This window comes from Bos grunniens, chromosome 15, assembly GCF_055505025.1.
Source record: "Bos grunniens cultivar Pamir isolate PY7600 chromosome 15, Bosgru_T2T1.0, whole genome shotgun sequence".
Classification (NCBI taxonomy): domain Eukaryota; kingdom Metazoa; phylum Chordata; class Mammalia; order Artiodactyla; family Bovidae; genus Bos; species Bos grunniens.
Window position 1 is genome coordinate 77921688 of NC_141179.1, and position 12531 is coordinate 77934218.

Here is a 12531-nt window from a genome sequence, read left to right on the forward strand (position 1 = left end):
AGAAAGCGAAAAGACCTTTATTAAGGGTGAAGTTCTTGCAAAGGATTCATCGGGTGTCTGTAACCTCTTATACTGCAAGCTAATTTATAAAGCACTCAAAGCTGTCTGACACTACTGGGCAGCATTCTCACTCGAAGGTAATAAAAGTACAGCATTAACTTTGCTCGCTAGAAAAAGAAAAAAAAAGATTCCATTTTGCTAAAGCAGCCTCCTCCGACCAAAACCCTACCACCTGCCCCTCCACTACGGGGATGAGCCTAAACCAAGGAGAAGCTGCTTCGAGCCTGGACAACCGGCCTCGAGAATTAAAATAACATCCTGCCCCGAGAACCGCAACCGAAGACGCCAGAAGCTTCAATTCCAAAAGCAGGTCCTTTAGAGAAGGAAGAAAGCTCCCGGCCGTGCTCTCGGCGCTCCCGGGTGCGAGAATTCAGCCCAGCTACTAGGCCATGACTGGGTGAGCACCTGACGTGGGGGGAGGGTGAGCCAAGGCCCTAGCGGATCTGGGGCGAGGAAGTGGGGGCTCCCGAAGCTCCAGAGAAGAAGCGCGGCCCTCCAGAGGCGGGGGTCCTGGGGACACCCCACCCCTACCCCAAGGGTAAGGACCGAGAAGAACACGTGGGGCGACAGGAGCAGGGAAGGGGTGTCCCGGGCAAGCAGCCTGGGTCTTGCACGGCGGCCGGAAAAAAGGAGGACGGAGCTACCCCCGGGGCAGGGAACCGAGCCCTCGGAGCCCCGAGGGGGAAGGCAAAGGGCGCGGGCAGAGGGGCAAGGCCACGAGGAGGGCGGGTCTCCCAGGGCGCCGGGGCACGCGCCGGGACCCGGGCAGCGGAGGACCCCGACACCCGGGAAGACACCGCGGACCTGCCTCCGGGGGCCGCGGGGAAGCCGGAGCGGCCGCGCCCGGAGGGGCCCTGGTGACCCCGCGGGGCCGCCCGGACCGGACCCGCCCCGCGGCGCCTCCCTCCTGCCCCTTCGCTCCCACCCGCGCGGCCCGTTATCCCACGGCCGCCGCACTCACCAGCGGCTGCACCTCAGCCTGCCGCCGCCTCAGCTGCTGCCTGCGCCTCCGCAGCCGCCGCCGCCTCGCTGCTGAGGCCGAGTCCCGGGGGAGCCGCCGCGTCCCGCCGCCGCCGCCGCTGCCGCCAGAGCAGAACACCCCAAAATGGCGGCACTTCCGGCGCCTACCACCGGCGGGGAGGGCCGACGCGGAGGGGGAGGGCGGCTCGGGGGAACGTACCACCGCGGTGCCGCCCGCAGCGCTGAGCCGAGCGGGGCTCGGCGCAGGGGCGGGCCGAGCGCCCGGCGCTGCAGCGCCCCCTCGGGCTGGGGAGTGGAGAAGCAGCCGCGCGGGGGCCCTGGGGGCCTCGGGTACAACCCTCGACCCGGGGAGCGGCGAGGGCAAGTCTCTTTGTCTCGTTACTCCGCTGGAGGGAAGACGCGGGGAAGACACCCGGCCTGAAAACTTGGAAGTTCTCGGCTCTGCGCCCCTCACCCACAAGAGTTCTGGACGAACTGGCGGGCGCCAACCTCTGCTTGGCGCTGAATATGCGCATAATAAAATACTTGATGAATGAATGGGTGAGTGAATGGGATGGTGCTTGGCCAGCGCTGGGCACCCGACACACCCTCCTTTCTAACCCAGCCGATAAGCAACGGGATCCGGCCCTTCCTTGTCTGCTGAGACGTGGACTGTAAGTGTATTGCAAGCTTTCAGAGTTAAACGAAAGCCCTCTGGCGGGATGAGCAGCTGGGTGAACTCACAACCTTGCAAAAATCCTTGGAGCGCCAGGAAGCTCATAAAAGTTCTACTAAAAGACTGATTTTTCCAGCCCTAACCTGCTTCTCCCAGTGAAAAAAAAAAATTTTTTTTTCCGTAACAAAGGCTAGGTTCTTGAAGACCTCCTTCAGACTGACCCAGAAATCCCAAGATCTAGGTAGAATGCAAATAGTTCGTTTGTTTGTTTAAAAGGTCAACGTCATTTATTCCCACAAGTTCTACATCTTGTGGGACAGTAAAATGCAGAGAAAGAAAGAAAACTTAGTTCTGAGACCTTTTGGCCCCAACAACATGCAAATAACTCATGGGTTTGCAAATGATTTCTCTGTAACATCTGGCTTCTCAGAGCAATAACTCTTCTACCCACAAATACTGATTATACCCTACCTTACCACAAAAAAAATAAGTGGACTCCCAAGCAGAGGCCTCAAGGGTTTTCCCATGTGTTGGAAGCACCTCTTTCCTCTCTTAGGAAGGAAAAAAAATAGTCACAGTTTCTAGTACCATATAGATCTAAACAATTAACCCTTAAATTGTACACTATCAGATTTCCTAGTTGTGTAGTTTATCATTTTATATACATTTATAATGCTGATATTCAAACCAGTCGATCCCTGAATAGTCATTGAAAGGACCGATGCTGAAGCCGAAACTCCAGTACTTTGGCCACCGGATGCGAAGAGCTGACTTATTGGAAAAGACTGATGCTGGGAAAGACTGAAGGCAGGAGAAAGCATAACAGAGGATGAGATGGTTGGGTGGCATCACCAACTCAACAGATGTGAGTTTGAGCAAACTCAGGGAGATAGTGAGGGACAGCGAAGCCTGGCGTGCTGCAGTCCATGGGGTTGCAAAGAGTCCGACAGGACTTAGTGAACAACAAATAATGCTGATATATGATCTTGTTCTTGTTAATAGTTTTGTGTGTAATTTACTGAAAACATCTTCCATTTATAGACCATTACAGCTTATAGAAGGTTGTCATATATTGTTGTTCTTCAGTCAGTCATATGCTGCTAAGTCATTTCAGTGGTGTCCAACTCTGTGCGACCCCATAGACGGCAGCCCACCAGGCTCCGCTGTCCCGGGGATTCTCCAGGCAAGAACACTGGAGTGGGTTGCCATTTCCTTCTCCAATGCATGAAAGTGAAAAGAGAAAGTGAAGTCTCAGTCATGTCCGACTCTTCACGATCCCATGAACTGCAGCCTACCAGGCTCCTCCGTCCATGGGATTTTCCAGGCAAGAGTACTGGAGTGGGGTGCCATTGCCTTCTCCCTCCATGGACTGAAGCACGCCAGGCCTTCCTGTCCATCACCAACTCCCAGAGTTTGCCCAAACTTAATGCTGGCAAAGAAGGAGGGCAGGAGGAGAAAGGGAGGACAAAGGATGAGATGGCTGGATGGCATCACCGACTCAATGGACATGAGTTTGGGTAAACTCTATGAGTTGGTGATGGACAGGGAGGCCTGGTGTGCTGTGATTCATGGGGTCGCAAAGAGTCGGACACGACTAGGCGACTGAACTGAACTGAACTGAATGTCCATTGAGTCGGTGACGCCATCCAACCATCTCATCCTCTGTCGTCCCCTTCTCCTCCCGCCTTCAATCTTTCCCACCATCAGGGTCTATTCAAATGAGTCAGCTCTTTGCATCAGGTGGCCAAAGTATTGGAATTTCAGCTTCAACATCAGTCCTTCCAATGAACACTCAGGACTGATCTCCTTTTGGATGGACTGGTTGGAGCTCCTTGCAGTCCAGGGGACTCTCAAGAGTCTTCTCCAAAACCACACTTCAAAAGCATCAATTCTTCAGTGATCAGCTTTCTTTATATTCCAACTGTCACATCCATACATGATTACTGGAAAAACCATAATCTTAACTAGACGGACCTTTGTTGGCAAAGTAATGTCTCTGCTTTTTAATACGCTGTCTAGGTTGGTCATAACTTTTCTTCCAAGGAGTAAGCGTCTTTTAATTTCATGGCTGCAATCACCATCTGCAGTGATTTTGGAGCCCCCCAAAATGAAATCTGCCACTGTTTCCACTGTTTCTCCATCTATTTGCCATGAAGTGATGGGACCGGATGCCATGATCTTTGTTTTCTGAATGTTGAGCTTTAAGCCTACTTTTTCACTCTCCTCTTTCACTTTCATCAAGAGGCTCTTTAGTTCTTCACTTTCTGCCATAAGGGTGGTGTCATCTGCATATCTGAGGTTATTGATATTTCTCCCGGCAATCTTGATTCCAGCTTGTGCTTCTTCCAGCCCAGCGTTTCTCATGATGTACTCTGCATGTAAGTTAAATAGGCAGGGTGACAATATGCAGCCTTGATGTATTCCTTTTCCTATTTGGAACCAGTCTGTTGTTCCATGTCCAGTTCTAACTGTTGCTTCCTGACCTGCATACAGATTTCTCAGGAGGCACGTCAGATGGTCTGGTATTCCCATCTCTTTCAGAATTTTCCACAGTTTATTGTGATCCACACAGTCAAAGGCTTTGGCATAGTCAATAAAGCAAAAATAGATGTTTGTCTGGAACTCTCTCGCTTTTTCGATGATCCAATGGATGTTGGCAATTTGATCTCTGGTTCCTCTGCCTTTTCTAAATCCAGCTTGAACATCTGGAAGTTCATGGTTCATGTATTATTGAAGCCTGGCTTGGAGAATTTTGAGCATTACTTTACTGGCGTGTGAGATGAGTGCAACTGTGTGGTAGTTTGAGCATTCTTTGGCATTGCCTTTCTTTACTACTGGAATGAAAACTGACCTTTTCCAGTCCTGTGGCCACTGCCGAGTTTTCCAAATTTGCTGACATATTGAGTGCGGCACTTTCACAGCATCATCTTTTAGGACTTGAAATAGCTCAACTGGAATTCCATCACCTCCACTAGCTTTGTTTGTAGTGATGCTTCCTAAAGCCCACTTGATCACATTCCAGGATGTCTGGCTCTAGGTCAGTGATCACACCATCGTGATTATCTGGGTCGTGAAGATCATTTTTGTACAGCTCTTCTGTGTATTCTTGCCACTTCTTCTTAATATCTTCTGCTTCTGTTTGGTCCATACCATTTCTGTCCTTTATTGAACCCATCATTGCATGAAATATTCCCTTGATATCTCTAATTTTCTTCAAGAGATCTCTAGTCTTTCCCATTCTATTGTTTTCCTCTATTTCTTTGCACTAATTACTAAGGAAGGCTTTCTTATCTCTCCTTGCTATTCTTTGGAACTCTGCATTCAAATGGGTATATCTTTCCTTTTCTCCTTTGCCTTTCACTTCTCTTCTTTTCACAGCTATTTGTAAGGCCTCCTCAGACAGCCATTTTGCTTTTTTGCATTTCTTTTCCATGGAGATGGTCTTGCTCCCTGTCTCCTGTACAATGTCATGAACCCCTGTCCATAGTTCATCAGGCACTCTGTCTATCAGATCTAGGCCCTTAAATCTATTTCTCACTTACACTGTATAATCATAAGGGATTTGATTTAGGTCATACCTGAATGGTCTAGTGGTTTTCCCTACTTTCTTCAATTTAAGTCTGAATTTTGCAATAAGGAGTTCATGATCTGAGCCACAGTCAGCTCCCAGTCTTGTTTTGCTGACTGTATAGAGCTTCTCCATCTTTGGCTGCAAAGAATATAATCAATCTGATTTTGGTGTTGGCCATCTGGTGATGTCCATGTGTAGAGTCCTCTCTTGTGTTGTTGGAAGAGGGTGTTTGCTATGGCCAGTGTGTTCTCTTGGCAAAACTCTATTAGCCTTTGTCCTGCTTCATTCTGTATTCCAAGGCCAAATTTGCCTGTTACTCCAGGTGTTTCTTGACTTCCTACTTTTTCATTCCAGTGCCCTATAATGAAAAGGACATCTTTTTTGGGTGTTAGTTCTAGAAGGTCTTGTAGGTCTTGAACTTCAGTTTCTTCAGCATTACTGGTCAGGGCATAGACTTGGATTACCGTGATATTGAATGGTTTGCGTTGGAAACGAACAGAGATCATTCTGTCGTTTTTGAGATTGCATCGAAGTACTGCATTTTGAACTCTTGTTGACTATGATGGCTACTCCATTTCTTCTAAGGGATTCCTGCCCACAGTAGTAGATATAATCGTCATCTGAGTTAAATTCACCCATTCCAGTCCATTTTAGTTCGCTGATTCCTAGAATGTCGATGTTGACTCTTGCCATCTCCTGTTTGACCACTTCCAATTTGCCTCAATTCATGGACCTAACACTTCAGGTTCCTATGCAATGTTGCTCTTTAAAGCATCGGACCTTCTATCACCAGTCACATCCATAGCTGGGTATTGTTTTTGCTTTGGCTCCATCCCTTCATTCTTTCTGGAGTTATTTCTCCACTGATCTCCAGCAGCATACTGGGCACCCACCGACCTGGGGAGTTCCTCTTTCAGGGTCCTATCTTCTTGCCTTTTCACACTATTCATGGGGTTCTCAAGGCAAGAGTACTGAAGTGGTTTGCCATTCCCTTCTCCAGTGGACCACATTTTGTCAGAACTCTCCACCATGGGTGGCCCCACAGGGCATGGCTCATAGTTTCATTGAGTTAGACAAGGCTGTGGTCCATGTGATTAGATTGGTTAGTTTTCTGTGACTGTGGTTTTCAGTCTGTCTGCCTTCTGATGGAAGAGGATAAGAGGCTTATGGAAGCTTCCTGATGGGAAAGACTGACTGAGGGAGAAACTGGATCTTATTCTGATGGGCGGGGCCATGCTCAGTAAATCTTTAATCCAATTTTCTGTTGATGGGTGTAGCTGTGGTGTTCCCTCTCTGCTATTTATCTGGAGCCGGGAGCTGGCTAAGCATGTCCGAGGGCACTAAGGCTGTCACCAAGTATACCAGCTCCAAGTAAATATAATATGCCTAGCCGCTGTTAACGGAGAAGGCAATGGCACCCCACTCCAGTACTCCTGCCTGGAAAATCCCATGGATGGAGGGCCTGGTGGGCTGTAGTCCATGGGGTCGCTAAGGGTCGGACACAACTGAGCGACTGCACTTTCACCAAACTATGGTGGAGGTAAAGAAGATAATGGCGACCTCCTTCAAAAGATCCTATGCATGCACTGCTACACTCAGTGCCCCCAACCCTGCAGCAGGCCACCGCCAGAGACTCCCGGACACCCACAGGCAAGTCCGGGTCAGTCTCCTGTGGCGTCACTGCTCCTTTCTCCTGGGTCCTGGTGCACAAGGTTCTGTTGTGCCCTCCAAGAGTCTATTTCCCAGTCCTGTGTAAGTTCTGGCAGCTCTATGGTGGGGTTAATGGCGACCTCCTCTAAGAGGGCTTTTTCCCATACATAAGTCTGCTGCACCCAAAGCCCCTGTCCCTGCGGCAGACCACCGCCAGCCCGTACCTCCGCAGGAGATGCTCACAGTTCTGTGCCAGTCTCTGTGCGCATAGGGTTTGTTTGAGCTCTCTGAGCATCTCTGGTGGTGTCTGAGGTGGCGCTGCTCCACCATAGTTTGGCCCCAGGAAAATAGCAGGGAGGGAACACAGCTCCACCCCTCAACAGAAAATTGGATTGAGGATTTACTGAGCATGGCCCCGCCCATCAGAACAAGACCCAGTTTCCCCTCAGTCAGCCCTGCACCCTATCCTGAGCTAAATGGGAGCGGCGGCCACACCTGTCCTGCTAACCTCTTCTCTCTCTGGTTCTCAAAGTGTCCAGCTGGATAGATAGTTCTGGACGGGCAACCAGAAACTTTCCCCTTCTATCTGCCTCCGGATGTACGGCCAGTCCTTGCCGGACGCTAGTGCCACTCTTGAATCTAATTACCACTAAGCCCAGAGTTGGGCGGCAGAACAGTTACATGAGGACTACAGATTCAGCTTCAAAGGGCTTCACAATGAATACAAAAACACTCAGTAGTCCAAATGCAAAAAAAAGCCTGCTGTGAGGTAAACAAGGATGAAAATTCCCATTTAATTTTTTGCCTTCCAAATGGATGAAGATTTGTTTTTAAAAATGTTAATGAGGGTTCGGGGAAGCGAGCCTTTTTCCACGTGCTGGTGGGAGTAAAATTCAGATAGTCTGGAGGAATCTGAAGGTTTACATATCTTTCTAGGAGCATTTCTTGAGAAAATAATCAGGATAAGAGCAGAGATGGATCATAACATTGTTGGAATTGCATAAAATTTGACACAAAAACAGAGTGATAAAGTATGATATATCCATAGCCTAGAATATTATATATATATATATATGCTTTTTCAAATAATTGTGAGCAAATGTTCATGACACAGAGTGAATGAAACAGGTGATAGGACTTCCCTGGTAGTCCAGTGGTTAAGAACCTGCCTTGCAATGCAGGGGACTTGGGTTCAATCCCTAGTCAGGGAACTAGGAATCCCACCTGCTGCGGAGCAACTAAGCCTGAGCGTGTGTCACAACTAGCGATGCCACGGCTAGGGAGTCCATTCACGGCAATGAAAATTCTGGCAGGATGCAACGAAATCTTGGGTTCCACAACTAAGATCCAACACAATCAAACAAATAAACAGGTGACAAATTAATAGGTACAGTAAGATCCCATTTTTGTTAAACAGCATGCTTGTTGACAGAAAGAGATAAAACCCAGAAAGAGGGCTTCTCTGGCGGTCTAATTATTAAGAAAGTGAAAGTGAAGTCGCTCAGTTGTGTCTGACTCTTTGTGACCCCATGGACTGTAGCCTACCAGGCTCCTCTGTCCATGGGATTTTCCAGGCAAGAATACTGGAGTGGGGTGCCATTTCCTTCTCCAGGGGATCTTCTCAACCCAGGGACTGAACCCGGGCCTCCCTCATTGTAGACAGACACTTTACCATCTGAGCTATCAGGGAAGTTATTAAGAACTACCTGCCAATGCAGGGAACATGGGTTCGATCCCGGGAAGATCCCACATGCCTTGGAGCAGCTAAGCCTGTGAGCTGAACCTACTGAGCCTAAGTGTTCCAACTACTGACTTGAAGCCAAAAATAAATTTTTTTAAAAAAAGGATGATCATACAAGTGAGGAATAGGAGGCTTGGTTAAATATTTTAATAAATATTTTTTCTGTGTTTTTTTTTAATTAAGATTTATTTATTTTTTTTATTGTCCTGGGTCTTTCTTGTTGGCGAATGGGCTTTCTCTAGTTTCCTCGAGGGAGGGCTACTCATTGCAGTGGCTTCTCTTCTTGTGCAGCTCGGGCTCACCAGCACTCCAGCTCAGTTGCCCGGAGGCATGTGGAATCTTCCCAGACCAGGGATCAAACCAGCGTCCCCTCCATTGGCATGTGGATTTTTCAACCACTCTGCTACCAGGGAAGCCCCTTTCAAGTCCTTTAATTTTAGTCATTCTGGTGCAAGTGGAGTGATATTTTATTGTGGTTTAATTTTTTTTTCCCCTAATGGCTACTTTACATACATAATTCTTATTGACCATTTGGATATTTGTGTGTGTGTGAATCGCCTATTCAATCTTTTTTCTCTCTTTTCTCTCTCTCTCTTTTTTTTTTCTTGTTTTGGTTTGGAGGTGTTCTTTACATATTTTGAATACAAGTTTCTTGTCAAATATATGGGCTTCCCAGGTGGCTCAGTGGCAAACAGTCGGCCTGTGATGTAGATGCAGGAGACCTGGGTTTGATCCCTGGGTTGGGAAGATCCCCTGGAGAAGGGAGAGGCTACCCAATCCAGTATTCTGGCCTGGAGAATTCCATGGACTGTATGGTCCATGGGGTCGCAAAGAGTCGGACAGGACTGAGCGACTTTCACTTTCACTAAACTCAAGGAACAAAGGTTCGCCTAGTCAAGGCTATGGTTTTTCCTGTGGTCATGTATGGATGTGAGAGTTGGACTGTGAAGAAGGATGAGCACCGAAGAATTGATGCTTTTGAACTATGGTGTTGGAGAAGACTCCTGAGAGTCCCTTGGACTGCAAGGAGATCCAACCAGTCCATTCTGAAGGAGATCAGCCCTGGGATTTCTTTGGAAGGAATGATGCTAAAGCTGAAACTCCAGTACTTTGGCCACCTCATGCGAAGAGTTGACTCGTTGGAAAAGACTCTGATGCTGGGAGGGATTGGGGGCAGGAGGAGAAGGGGACAACAGAGGATGAGATGGCTGGATGGCATCACTGACTCGATGGACGTGAGTCTGAGTGAACTCCGGGAGTTGGTGATGGACAGGGAGGCCTGGCGTGCTGCGATTCATGGGGTCACAAAGAGTCGGACAGGACTGAGCAACTGATCTGATCTGAAACTCAAGGAGTTAAATGACCTTGTACCCCATGACATGGGCAGTTTTACTCCCAGTACAAGTGAATACTTATTCCCACCCCCCCCCAAAAAAATGGTTTGTAGTACCTTTATTAATAATAGCCCAAACTGGAAATGATAGATAAATAAATTATGGAATATACTTACAACAGGCTATTTATATAGCAATGAAAAGGAACAAACTACAACTGTATATAACAATATGGATGAACTGCACAGACATAAAATGGAGCAAAACAAGTCATAAGAAAAGAGCATATGTTGTATGAGTTTATTCAACTGAAATTTGAATATGGGTGAAAAAAAGAAAAAAAGTCAGAATAGAGATTATCTTTGCTAGGGAAAGAGCATTGGCTATTGATTGGAGGGAGCTCCAGGGAGTTTTCTGGAGTATTGGAATGTTTTATGTCTTATTCTGGGTGGAGTTTACATGGGTGTGTAGATATGTAAAATTTATCAAGCCATACACTTAGAATCTGTACAGGTTCTGTGGCCAGGGAGAGTAACAACAAACAACCCTTTAGCCAGACCTGCAAAAGAAAGAAACATGCAGTGCATAGGAAGCATAGAATAGTGACAAAGGTAAGATGTTCAAACTTAACTCGTGAATAATTAAGGGATTCTCATTAAAACAGTGTGTACTTTTTTTTACTGTCAGAATGGGAAACTAAGTAATTTTTTTAGAAAACTTCTTGGCCACACCGCAGGGCATGTAGGAATCTTAAGTTTCCAAACAAGGACCAAACCCAAATCCCCTGCCATAGAAACTCAGAGTCTTGACCACTGGACTGCCAGGGAAGTCCTCTAAATTAAATAATTAAATTTAGAAGGTTGTTAAAATTGTGAAAAAACATACAACAGGTACTCAATGTATACAGATATAGCGATGTTAGAAGAAAATTTAACAGTAGTTATTACAATTAAAAATAGTCTCTCAGGCTTCCCTGGTGGCTCAGTGGTAAAGAATTCCCCTGCAGGGAAAACAGATTCAGTCCTTGATCCAGGAAGATCCCACATGCCTCGGGACAAGTAAGTCCAGGCTTCGACTACTGAGCCAGAGTTCTAGAGCCTGTGAGCAGCAAGAGAAAGCACTGCAATGAGAAGCCTGAGCACCGCAAGGAGAGAATAGCCCCACTTGCTGCAACTGGAGATGGCTTGTGCACTGCAATGAGGACCCATCGGTTCAGTTCAGTCGCTCAATCATGTCCGACTCTTTGCCATTGCCAACTTCCAGAGCTTACTCAAACTCATGTCCACTGAGTCACTGATGCCATCCACCCATCTCATCTTCTGTCGTCCGCTTCTCCTCCTGCCTTCAATCTTTCCCAGCATCAGGGTCTTTTCCAATGAGTCAGTTCTTCGCATCAGGTGGCCAAAGTATTGGTGTTTCAGCTTCAGAATCAGTCCTTCCAATGAATATTCAGGACTGATTTCCTTTGGGATGGAATGGTTGGACCTCCTTGCAGTCCAAGGGACTCTCAAGAGTCTTCTCCAACACCACAGCCATAAATATTGAAAAAGAAAATTTCAATATAGCTTTTTGCCCAAGCTAATTAAGGGCTGGGATTCACAACCCAAGGGATGAATGGATAAACAAAATGTGACCAGGCTCCTCGGATTCTCTGGGCAAGAATACTGGAGTGGGTTGCTGTGCCCTCCTCCAGGGGATCTTCCCGACCCAGGGATCGAACCCGACCCTGTATTTCTTAAGTCTCCTGCATTGGCAGGCAGGCTCTTTACCACAAGTGCCACCTGGGAAGCCTATATATATGTATATATATGTATGTGTATATATACGTATGAGTACTACTCAGCATTGAAAAGGAAGGAAATTTTGACACCTGCTGCAGCATAGATGAAACTTGAGGGAAATAAGCCTGTCACAAAAGGACAAATGCTATATGATTCTACTTATATGAGGTACCTAGAGTACTCAGGGTCATACATAGAGACAGAAGCTACAGCGGTGTTTACCAAGAGCTGAGGGGAGGGAGACATGGCGAGTTTGTTCAATGGGTATGGAGTTTCAGTTTGGGAAGATGAGAAAAGTTCTGGAAATGGATGGTGGTGATGGCTTAACAACAATGTGAAAATACTTAATGAACTGTACACTTAAAAGTGGTTTAAATGGTGTATTTTATAGTATGTATATTTGGTATAGTAAAAAGAAAAAAAAAGTTGGACTTCACATTGCAACCGAGTAATGCGTTCTTGCCTGGATAATCCCAGGGACAGGGCAGCCTGGTGGGCTTCCGTCTAAGGGGTCACACAGAGATGGGCACGGCTGAAGTGACTTAGCAGCAGCAGCAGCAGCAGCAATGCACATACATTAGGATAGGTTAAGCTGTTGCAACAATTAGACCTAAAATAAATAGCTGAAACAAATTAGAAATTTATTTCTCTCTCCCTTAACAGATGAGAGCAGATATTCCCAGTTAGTGGGAGGATGAAGATAGGTGGTTTCTACTCTAAGTAGTTCTTAGTGACCCAGATTAATGAGGACTCTGCCA

At 47.0% G+C, this 12531-nt stretch overlaps 1 protein-coding gene across 49 annotated transcripts in view; it reads right to left on the bottom strand.

Moving 5' to 3' along the window:
• CELF1 (CUGBP Elav-like family member 1) overlaps positions 1-1162 on the bottom strand; it is a 65108-nt gene extending 63946 nt beyond the window's left edge. For all 49 annotated transcript variants that reach the window (XM_086341650.1, XM_086341638.1, XM_086341637.1 and 46 more), the window contains exon 1: positions 1022-1162. The gene's annotated coding sequence lies outside the window, so the exon portion shown is untranslated. The remainder of the gene's footprint in view (positions 1-1021) is intronic.
• Between the last annotated feature and the right edge of the window lie 11369 nt (positions 1163-12531).